The following is a 12866-nucleotide window of genomic DNA, read 5'->3' on the forward strand; positions in this document are numbered from 1 at the left end:
CTGCTACTTGCGAAGAGATGTGTAGCGGTCTGTTGGCTTCGTGGCCCAACGCCGACTCTGGCTCAGTGGGCTAGAGATATGCTTTACTGTTGTACACAAACTGAAATTTACAGCGAATTATTGCCACCCCGCAACAGGCCTAAAAACTTTTGGGCCCTCTACATTGCCCGGATACCGCCTCCTGCTGTCTCTGAGCAGGAAGAGGATACATGCCCGTCGGGGGCTACTTCCAACTCCTAGGATTGGACAGGGCTGTACAACCTATGTTATGCACTGCTCGCCCTTCCCCCTCCCTCTTTCTCCATTACACGGCGCTACACAGGATAGGGTGCTACGGCTTTATTTTCATTCTACATCCCCATTGCCTATTATTGCTTGACTTACTCCATGACATATGCTTTGTATGTATGTATAGGATTTGCTGCAGGAGGCTGTTTATGTTTGGACTGTGTCTATGCTTTGTTCTTATTGTTTATGATGTTTGTTTATTTGCTATTCAAAATTTAATTTAAAAACAATTATTTGTTGTATCATGATTTCATTAATGTACAACAAAGATTTCTTTTATGTTTATGACTTGTAAATGTGCACTTACCCTTTAAAAGCCATGTAATGGAGGCGATGGTCATGTGACCAAGACCACGGACGTGGTCGAAACGCGTCGTCCTTCTCTGCCAAATTGAAAAAATAAACTGCTGTACTGATCAAGTGGGCTCGTGTGGATCCTTTCCTTCCTGTGGATTTGCATCTTGTGAAAAATAAATATATATATATATATATATATATATTCACTGAAAAAAACATATGTTTCAGGAATGTTATAGTTAGTTGGACATTTCACTCGTACAAAACCATAGAAATTCCGGTGTTATAGTTAGTTCAGCTAACTATAACTCTTACCCCTGCTAGTGAATTTCAAAGGTTTTTTAAATGAAAATTTGTAAGTCTAATGTACCTCAATCTTATGTTTTTTAAATTTTCTATACACATATATATATATATATTCACTGAAAAAACCATAGGTTTCACACGTTATAGTTAGCGGAAATTTTACTGATAAAAAACCAATGAAATTCCCCCGTTATAGTTAGTGCAGGCAACTATAACTCACGCGACCGCAATCCTCTGCTGATGCTAATACTGTATTTAGACACTTATTTGCCCAGGTCTTCTTCCATAGATTTTTAGCTATACATATATTACAAATATTTTTTTTTCATAAAGACACATATGTCATCAGCAGAAGATTGCGGTCGCGTGAGTTATAGTTGCCTGCACTAACTATAACGGGGGAATTTCATTGGTTTTTTATCAGTAAAATTTCCGCTAACTATAACATGTGTGAAACCTATGGTTTTTTCAGTGAATTTGCAAGGTTTTTTAAATGCTAATTCCTAACTATAACGTGTATGAAACCTATGGTTTTTTCAGTGAATTTGTACGTTTTTTTAAATGCTAAGTTATTTTACGCCATTCGTGGCGTGCGCGCCCACTTAACGCAGTTCGTTCCGTGCGCGCACGGTGCACTTCGCGCACCGTGCGCGCACAGTGAGCACGCGGTGCGCTTCGCGCACCGTGCGCCCACTTTACGCAGTTAGTGCCGTGCACGCACGGTGGGCACGCGGTGCGCTACGCGCACCGCGTGCCCACGTTACGCTAGATGGGCCATATACGCACGATGCGCTTCGCGGCGTGCGCGCCCATTCGTGGCGTGCGCGCCCACTTAACGCAGTTTGTTCCGTGCGTGCACAGTGAGAACGCGGTGCGCTTTGCGCACCGCGCGCCCACTATACGCAGTTAGTGCCGTGCACGCACGGTGGGCACACGGTGCGCTACGCGCACCGCGTGCCCACGTTACGCTAGATGGGCCATGTACGCACGATGCGCTTCGCGCACCGTGCGCACATGGAGGACATATGATGCGCTTCGTTGTGAAAGGTAATATTTTAATTTTTCACATCTGTGATATGCCATGCACAAATGGTGCCCTTCGGGCACCATTTGCACATGGGGTGGGGAGAGTATGGATAATTTAAAAAAAAAAAAAAACTTTTACCGTACGCGTACGGTAAGCGTAATCGGCGAAATTATCGAAAAAATTAAAATTCCGTTTTTGGCCTTGGGGGATCTTTGGGGACTCCCCCAACATGGCTAGGTGCTTAGGAGCTGTCTAAACAGCCCCTTTACATGTTTTTGTCCTTTGTTTTTTAATCCCCACTCAGAGTGCGAGAGAGAAAATGGCGGCCGCCGCTTCCTGGTTTCGACCGATTCGAATGTTTACTAAGATCTAACAGCCAATCAGAATCGCGCTCGCGCACATCACCGTACACGTACCGTAAGCGCACCGTAAGCTGGCTCAGATATATATATTGATTTAAAGGCTATTTTCTCAGAATCTACTGAACAGATTTACACCAAACCTACAAAAGGCACTTCCTTGACCTGTAGACTACCTCTCTGCCAAATTTCAAGGAACTCTGTTCAGCCGTTCGGGCTGTAGCTGTGTCTAAAGGTCCTATGGAAAAATGCATGGGAAAAACGCGTTTTGGGACCCCCCTTTTATCTCAGCCCCCGCTTGACGAATCCCCCCGAGACTTTCAGGGTAGGAGCGGAGCGCAGCGCCCCACCTATTTTGAAAATTTCGCGAGGATTCGTCGACCGGCGCCAAAGTTATTCAAAATAGAATGTTGCGGTTTTCCTATGGAAACAGGGTCCTAACTATAACTACCTACTGGCGACCGCCAGTAGGTAATATATGTATATATATATATATCATCACAGAAACAGATGACAGGCCCAGTTTGTAAAACAATGCATTTATTCCAGCAACACAACTTGCTGCCCATTTCCCTAACGTTTCGGCTCCAATGAGCCTTGCTCACAGGTGGGGCAGTTTATTGTAGGGCGGCTACTTGCTTCCCTAAAATGCTTGCCATCACGTGACCTTTCTGATTTTTCCGCATACACATCCCATAGTGCACTACGAAAATACACAGTATGATCTTTTAGCTGCGATACAGAATCCGGTAAGTCATATATTATCTAAAGTGACTTTAATAACAAGTTACTTACCTTCTTTAACACTCTTTCTGGTGAAAACTCCATCTATCCACAGATCCCTCACCTTTCGACTATTCCCCAGGTGTCAGACTGGATCCGTAAACTTTTCAGCAGTACCCCTGCGCACCAACAGGTGGCACCAAGTGGTTCCACACTGATGTCTTTCAGCTCCAGAAGTGACATGCACAGCCGCATATAAGCGCCACCCATGCACGATGAAGTCAGTTACTGTCTAGGTTGTCTGCGCCCCCAGATGCCGAGCCCAACAGCAGATTGGCCTTGACCAGTGTGCAGATCTCTAGTCTTGTGACCTTATTCGATGGACAGAGCCCAGTTCACAGAACAGAGAGGGTTGGATGGTCGGTGAGGAATCTGCAATTAAACAGAGCAGCCACCAGAAAGAGTGTTACTAAAGGTAAGTACCTTGTTTTTCTGATGCATACTTTTAAGATTCCTCACCTTTTGAAAAGATACCAACGGAGTGCCTCCCAGGTGGAGGGTTTATGAACTGGCTCAGATCAAAAAAGTCGAGCAGGACTACACAGACAAAGTGCCTTTTTCTATGAACCTGGCTGGCGAGACAGGAGAGGTTCGTAAACGTATGAAGTGAAGCCCAAGTAGCAGCCTGACAGATGTCCGGCAGAGGCATTCTGCTTGCCAGCACGGTGGTAGCAGCTTTGACTCTGGTGGAATGAGCCTGCAAAGCTTCTGGGGGCTGCTTCTCAGCCAGTACGCAGCAGATTTTGATGCAGAGATTGATCTAGCAGAAGATGGACCTCTTCTGCCCTATCCTTCTTCACACCAGCAAATCAAACAAAGAGCTGATCATCCACACTGTGATCCTTGTTATGATCAATGTAAAATCTGAGCGCACGTTTAGCATCTAGTCAATAAAGTTTCTCCTCTTCCTTAGAGGATGTAAGGTGGAGTGAAGAAAGCCAGGACAGTGAAGTTTAGCCTGACATGAATAGGAGTGACCACTTTCAGAAGAAAAGAGGCTTGTGTCCTCAACACCAGGTTGTCCGGAAAGAATGTCGTGTACGGCGGGTTGAAAGCTTGTAGCTCACTCACACACTGCACCAATTTTATGGCAATACGGAAGACTGTCTTTAGAGTGAGAAGCTGCAATGAACAGCTGTGCAGCAGTTCAAAGGCATCACCCACTAGGAATGTGAGGACTAAGTTTAGGTACTATTCTGGCATGATGAAAGGTGTAGGTGGAAACAAAGGTTACATATGTTTAATAAAAAACAAACATCACAAGATGTGAATGAAAAAGGGCTGATCAGGCAACCACAAAAAAAAAACTTACAAATAACCTTTAACTGTCTCAAAGCAAGTCCTTGCTGGGCTAGAGAACACAAAAAGCAATACCTCAGATAGCCTGGCCTGAAGTGGGCCAATCTGCAGAGTTCTGTACCAACCCACACACATGTCCTCAACGGTAGATGTATACTGATTTTGCGGAGGGATGCCTGGCTGCAAAGATGACATCAATGACATTGTGTGTTCTCAGTGATGGCGAAACAATCGACCCAAGGTTCTCCCCATTTAGGGAAGAAACACTGCACCACCTCCAGGAGTAGTTGCCATTCGTGATCCACTAGGCATCGATGGCTGAGTTTGTTTGCCATAGTATTTAAAGGTCCAGCCAGCTGGGTCACCACTAGAAAAATCCCCTGGTGATCCAGCCACTTCCAGCGGTGTAGTGCCTCCTGACTCAGTGTCAATGACCCCCACCCCCGGCCTTCTTGTTGCAGCATCACATGGAAATGGTATTGTCTATGAACACCTATACGAGCCTTTCATTGGCTAGCACGAAGGCGTTCAATGCCAAGCAGATGTCCCACAACGCCACTATAGAGCCGGGCTTCCATTGGAGACCTGATGGCTCCAATTTCCACATCTCCCAGATGGCTTCCTCAGCCCAGACATGATGAGCCTGTCAGCTCTGGGTGGGGAAAAGAGAGAGGCCTGCTGCTGGGCCAATTGTTGTCCAGAAAACATCACTGCAGGTATCTTGCAGTCTCCTTCGAAGCCTCGACTCGATCTGCCAGATACATCTGCTGCTGTGCCGATAGGGATTTCAGATGCCATTGCAGAGTCTGCATATGGCATCTGCCAGGCTTCACCAGAAGGATGTAGGAGGGAAGCAGCCTCAGCAATCTCAGAATCATCTTCACTGAGATCCCGGACAGAGGCTGAGACATTGAGTTCAATGTTCAAATGTCCTGGACTCTCTACAACGTTGGTGGGTCAGAGGAGTTTAAAAACTGCACTATGGCCAGAATAGCTCTGATGAATAGGGGTGTCTGCAGAGGAGTCGGGTGACTGCGGCAGGTGACCTTCAATGACGTTAGGAGGTTTTCTGTAATCTTGAAGTAGGCAATGACTGCCTGGGGCGAGAAGGTCTTCAGCAGCAGTCATCGAGGTAGGGGAAGACTGGGAGCCCTGACAACCGAAGATGTCAGCACTGAAGCCAGTGCAGAGCCAACAGCAGGTTAATAGGTTTTCCAGGGGGTTATGAGGTCAGACTCACCAGCAGGATTCAAGGTGGAGGTTCTTGTGGGTCCTTGACGTCCGAAGGCGTGTCAGAGGGAGCTGTTAGGGTGACAAAGAGATGGATATGAGAACATGTGCTGCAGTATTAATAATGGTCCCCAACATATAGATTACCCCAGGTTAAGAGTTAGAGTCTCCGAAGGCGATCGAGCTCGGGAGCAAGACAGAGAGGCACGTTCATGCTCTTGCACCTTCTTGGAAGTAGCGACAAGAGGAAGATTCCACTTGGTCTTCTTGTACTTTTTTTCCTTACGTACTCAATGACTTCGACTGCGATGAAGATCTGCTGCGGCAACGACTTCGGGAGGGGAAGCACCCACACATCACCTACTTTGAAAATAAATTAATGGAAAACGGCATTTAAAAGAATTTGTAGAAGAATTATTCATGGTCATCAGAGTAGGCCTAGCTGCAGAACAGAGCTGGCTCTATCAGGGACCCCCCGAAAGGCTGGGGCCATTGGCCGGAGCCCACTTTGCCCATGCATTAAAACATCTCTGTATTACACGCTGCAGACATAAGGTCGGGACTTTGATAGCACATGCTTTGCAGTCTGTTTTGAGTTGCTGTTAGTCTGGGGTGGACCTAGTGGTTCTGAAAGCACGCTCAGTACAGACTAAACTTAAGTGCTGATTTTCGGGAATAAGAGCTCACCTTGGGACTTCACCTGGTGGCCTGCCAAACTTGAACCGAAACCCAACCCAACCGACCAAGCTAGGAACCTAGGTCCCATAATGCACACCAATCTTATACCATCAATCAATCAAACAATTTAAGTTTATTAGCTAATAAAAACTATAAACATACATAAAATCCACAGCATAATCACCAATACAATATGTATAATATCAATAAATCTCCACTTCAGGCAATCTAAGCACCGGTGTGATCATCACAAAAAAATTGAATTTTTGACTAATATAAAACCATTGGCTTTCCTGTATCATGCATATGAGCGCGAGGAGATCCCCAAAAGTACATTTTAAAACTGATAACTAGATATATGATCCTGAGCTAACAAGGATAGTGCAACCTGTGGGGCGTGCAAAAATCAAAGACAATGTAATTTATTTTAGGGCAGAACAGTTGCTCCTGTCACCTGCTAGAGTTAATTACTCAACAACATTATTCCTAATGCTTAATGCAAACTTGACACTATTGAGCAAAAGAGACGTTGTCAAGGCTTAACAGTACCGTTAACGCAATTTGTGCGAAAAAGGCATTGTCCTTTTAAACTTAATAATACTCCTAGCAGCCTAGTGAGAGCTTATAGACGCAGTGCCTTACCAAGGTGCATATTGCAATGAGCTTCGTCCAATTAAACCACACACTTCGTGCAGCTGTGCGAAAGGGCAAGCTGCTTGATGAAGCAATGACAGGATTGCAAAAGGACATGCTTGTTAACCCGCACTGATCTGCCAAGGAGGCTAAAGTGCCTAGTGCAGGCATTACAACAGCAGTGCAAGGGAGACATTTACTGTGCAAATAGCGAGTTGAAAGTGTTGTGTATGTTCCTTTCCAAAACGTAGATGGTATTTCAAGCTGGAATTTCAATCTGTTTGTTAAAAGTTGCAAAAAATTGCACCAATGCGAATGTTTTGCATACAATTCTTTGGATTTAAAGACGCTATGGCCGCCGTCCTGCAGGTTCTAAGGCTAAAAGCGCCTTGTGCAGCAGTGACCGCCGGTATGCTAGCATGTTTGGGCACACACAAACTACATGTATAAATGTTTATTTTGCCTGAAGACACAAGTGGCAAGGTGCATCTATTGGTTGGGCCTCCTCCTGCTTCTCAGGAACAAAGTCTAGGGTGGGGGAAAAGGCGTCCAAAATGCATCTTAATCAGTTCCCGCTTCATGGTCAGTGACAAAGCAGCCTAGAAATACAGCTGTTCCTTGCTTGAGTCATATGAATTAATTACTTACCACCCATGTGATTGTTTTACCAGTGCAGTTTTATCTTCCAACCTGCTTTTCTGCTGTATGCATTTGTTCACACATATTTTTTAAAGGTATAGCCTGCTGAGTTCAGTTGCCATAAGTCTTGGATACCAAGATTATGTATACTTTCCTGCAGGCATTTGGCAAATTGATTTGAGAAAAGTAGCAGCCCCTACATACAATGAATGAACTTGTTGGCTGTAGGGAAAATATCATGAAGGGGAAAAGAAGAAACTAGCAACAAGTGTACAGTATCACAAAACTTCCAATATCCAGGACAACATGATAATTATTCAAAAACCATTGTGCATTGTTACTGAATAAATGACTATATCAAAATTCAATACATTGTTATATATCAAAAATATTTTTATTTTGATTGTATTTAGTTTTTTTTAAATATCAAAATTCCATTCTTATTTTGTAATTAAAATCATCATCACAAGCTTTATTTCGACATAAAAGTCATAAAAGCTGCATAAAAAAACAGAGGTAACATGGCCGATGAATTAAAAAAGTGAAAAATAATAGTGTTAAATTTACACAATCATCTTAAGATCTAGTTAAAAACAAGCAATAAGTCATAATTATATATAAACACAGTGCAATACAAGGAAAAGTTATCAGTTATTCGAACGAATTACCAAGGCTTAAAAACAATAAAGAGCTTGTGCATGACGATTTTGACAATAGTACGGTTGTAGCTTGGAATCCTGGGTGACATCTACATGGTGGAAATTATGTCTTCCTCGAAAGTGCTTTCCACCGTATCAGCCAGGCTTGGCCCAAGTATTTTGCTACACAGCAAGATAAAACAAGCATTTGCAATGCAATAGGTCTCGCATTTATACGAGTTTGAGCTATTGGCATTGTAAATGACAATGCTTTTTATTTAAGTTTGGTTTTTTTAAAACATAAATAAAAGGCACTGTCATTTACAATGCCAATAGCTCAAACTCGTATAAATGCGAGACCTATTGCATTGCAAATGCTTGTTGTCCCTTGGCAACCACCGTACCTCGGAAGCATCACATGTCGCAGTCTGTGGTTTTCAGACAAGATAAGCAGGACATAGTAACGATCGTCAAGAGACCTAAAAACGCATGAGACCAAATCACACAATCTGAACTAAGGGTTTGGCAGCAGCAAAATATGTAACAATCAAAGCGTAAAAGTTTAGTGCTTGGTTTTCACAATTTTCACCATTCAAATACACTAAGCGTTAAAATAACAGGGAAAATACATTCGTAGGTGTATTATCAAGAGATTGCGATTTTACGAATTTACGGGCAGCTACTAAAATGCAGGCTTGCTCCAATACAAACGATCATGCGGAAGCTTTAGGAGCAAGAAGTTAACAGCCAATTGAACAGCTACGCTCAATGACCAATGGGAAGCTTCGACGCATCACAGCATCGGGAAGTAAGTTTCACTTCTATAACGGGGAGACGTTCGTTATTCATGGAGCCAGAATTACAAAATGATGGTTACAAATTAGACAAAGCAGCTCCGCATCACATGAATAATTCTGAAGGTAAGCATGTGCAATCCTGGTGCCCCTATAGATGCAGAAATAAATGCACGTCCCGGTTTTTGGTGCTTCCTTTACAGTGTTGTGAGTGATTACGCTTCTGCTGGCCCTTTCACCGCACTGTGTCCTGAAGTTCAATAGTTTCTAGAGCAGCCTTGTCTCCTTCACTCAGCACAGCTGGTTTTAATGTGGGACCAGTCTCCTTCCTCTGAGCCCATTAGCATGTCCCTGTGAATGATCGAGGCATCGGGGGAAGGAGTATTAATCTGACTGGTTTCATTCAACGTAGGTTTGCACGATATGAATGTTTTCTATTTGAGTTCCAGTTCGGAATACATGTGATTATGGGCATCTTTTCACTGTCTTCGGTTTCCTCTTGTAGATACGCAAATCAAAGCTTATCAGGTCCTGTGTTTTTTTCGCTGGCATTCATGGAGGGAGGAAGGGAGGCGGCCGTGCGGCCCCGAATGTGAAAGTGATAGCGATCGCGAAAGTGAAAGAAAACGAGTGCTTTCAGGCTGCCAAATGGTGCGCGCGCCCGGAGCACATGCACTGTAGTTGGCGGCCTGAAATGCACTCGTTTCCACTTCCAAAACTCGCTTACTATAAGTCTCGCCAGAGCAGCGCTAAAGCGCTGTCTCAGGCGAGACCTAAAAAGGTCTAGAGTCTGACCTAAGAATGCGGAGTGCAACCTGATGGTCCCGTGTACCAAGCTGCCGACAGAGAGGGGTCAACCATTTTCTCCGTGGTGTTTTATACGCCAGGCAGGCAAACAGTAAGTGGGCTATACTTTCCTCAGGAGCTTTACAGCTGGGACAGACTTTTCCGTTGTTTATGGACCATTCTGCTAGCATTTCACCCACTGAGAGAGAGCCGTACCTAAAGTGCATATAGAGTATTCTATCTCTAGATACTTTGGTTAAGTCGAGGTAAGGCTCATAATATCTACTTTGCTTATGGGAGTAAAATTCAGTTGTCAGCTTTCCCACATTGGATTTGCTGATCTCTTGTTGATCCACACATTTCCAGTACAGGCGTTTGAGATCTTCTCTCCTTAGGGGTTTCTGACTCGCCCAACAACCACGGAGCCCAATTGCAAATAGCATTTTCTTGATTTTGTATATCCAGCCAATTTTCCCCCCAGTATCGGGACTTATAATCTCAGTGAGGGACTCTGCGTAGGGAGAAAGCTCAGGGGTCCTCCTAATGCAAGCCCATAAGAGTAAGGGGCGCAGCCTAGCTACATCACTTATTGATTGCCTGCCCATATCCATTAGTAGTGGTGTAAGGGGGATGTACATTGGTGCTGTTACTAGATCTCTTAGGAATTTATTTTCTGATCTACGAAGTTCATCTAGTTTGTCAAATCCCCAAACTTCGGCTCCGTAGAGGGCAGCGCCAACCACCTTGGTGTCATATATCTGGAGTGCTGGGGCTACAGGCCTAGTGTGGGAAAGGCGATGTTCTTTTACTATTGCTCCAGCCGTGCGCTTGTGAGCCATCAGCATCTTATTTAGGTGGGATCTCCATGACATTTTGTCGGAGAATCTTATGCCTATGTAGTCAAAGGTGTCTACTTTTTCAAGGGGGGTCCCACCTAGCAGAGGACCATTCCTGCAAGTCCTATGGGGATTAAAAGCCATGAACTTGGTTATGTTGGCATTTATGATTAGGCCCCGGTTCTCGCAGAAAAGATAAAATCTGTTGATTAAACGCTGTAGCCCAGCGGGGGTCTTAGATATCAACAGCGTGTCGTCCGCAAACAACAAGGTTGGTATCTTCCCCCCCCCCCCCCCCCCCAGGGTGGGTGAATCTGTCGGCTCCTCCAAGAGGAAGTCCACTATTCCATACACGTAAAGGGAGAACAGAGTTGGTGCCAGAACGCATCCCTGTCTTACTCCTCTCTTGACAGGGATGCGCTCTGTGAGTTGGCCCTGTTCTCCCCACCTAACCTGGGCAAAGTTCCCCTCATGCAGCCTGATTAATAAATTGAGAACAAAGTGAGGTATACCCATTTCGCCAAGGGTAATCCATAGCCTGGATCTTGGAACCTGGTCAAAGGCAGTCTTCAGATCGATGAATGCTAAATAAAGACTGCCTTTGCCTAGGACCACAACCTTCCAATAGATTAGAAGGAATCTGAATACTTGATCCATTGTCCCAGTCTTTGTTCTAAAACCTGCCTGGAACTGTGAAAGAATGTCCCCTTCCTTAGACCATGTCTGGATCCTATGCAGAAAAATCTGGCCAAAGACCTTCTGCATAGCATCGATCAGACTTATTGGTCTATAATTGGCAGGGTCGTCCCTTGCTCCCTTTTTGAAGATGGGGACGATTTTGTCAGATTTCCACGACATTGGGACCGGTGCACCTTCGGCTATGGCGTTTGATAACAATAGGATATAACGTCTCCATTGGCTGCGGTCGGCCAGAAATAAGTCACCCGGCAGGCCATCCAGGCCTGCAGCTTTTGCGGGGACTATTTTGTTTATTGCAGCTTCTACCTCCAAAATTGTAAAAAACGAATTCCTTGACGGGTGCCCAATTTGCCCTACTGGTTCCCCCTCTTGGCTGACGCCCTCGACAGAGTAAAGCCCTTTGAAGTGGTTAAACCAAGCTTGGCTAGTGATGTGGCTCAGGGGTGGACGTGGGCCTGACCTGCTGCCGCAGGTGACCAATTTCCCAAAAAGATTGTTATCTTTGGATAAACATGCATCTATCAATTGCTCCCATCGTGATTCCCAAGCTGCCTTTGCCTCTCTTTGGACTGCTTTATAGGAGTTTGTGACAATTTTTACTTGCGTTTTGTTTCTTCCCTTAATTGCTTTAATTAAAGCCGACCTATTTTCCCTACAGTCTTTGTTAAACCAGGAATATGGGTCCTTGGTGGATTTACGGGGTTTTCCCTTTTGAGTTGGGATCAAAAAGTATGCATTAATTTGGGTAATAGTGCGCTAATGGGCCCTAAGTACCTCCTGTGATCCCAATACACTGGGTACCACTGCTTCCAGCTCAGCCGTGCCAATTGCTAGCTCATGTCTGATGCCGGCAATCTTAGTCTCGCTAAGTGCTATCCTTTTCCACTTCAGGGTCCTTTTACAATTTGAATGGTCTCTGGTAGCTGCCTGTGGCTCGGTGTTCTGCTGGTGCCAATTTACTTCCCAAAGGGGTTTCAGAGTTAGGCACAAGGGATTGTGGTCACTATCTATGGTTGAGCCTACAAACATGTCAGTCACGTGCCCCCATAGTCTGATGTCGAGAAGGATGTAGTCGATCTGGGATTGGCAGCCAACTCTATTGTAGGTGTTCGCCCCTTGCTTACCGGATGGTGACCTACCATTAATTGCCCTCAGGCCATGTTCCATAGTAATGGAATTCAACTGAAGAGCCTGTTGGGTCCAACTTTTAATCGGGGGAGGTCAAGTTGGGGTACTGCCCACCTACTATCTTGGGGTTCGATTTCCATCAATTCCTCTGTGGCCAATGGTTCATAAGTACAGTTGAAATCTTAATGATAACTTTAATCGACAATTCTGTCATAAAAGACTATAAAAACACCTTACACCAGTTAGACAATGTCAATGTGATTAAGATCTAAAAACTGTAAATATAATTATTTACATAATAAAAGATCTTAAAAGATATTAAATAAAAATCATTTATCGAATGATGTTATCGAATGATGTTTCGGAAGCAAGTTCAGCTACAACGCACCGACATACACAGCCCTTTGGTTTCCTGGTCGCACCGACCCATGGGAGACCACTCTACT

This window comes from Triturus cristatus, chromosome 11 (assembly GCF_964204655.1).
Source record: "Triturus cristatus chromosome 11, aTriCri1.1, whole genome shotgun sequence".
NCBI classification, from domain to species: Eukaryota; Metazoa; Chordata; class Amphibia; order Caudata; family Salamandridae; genus Triturus; species Triturus cristatus.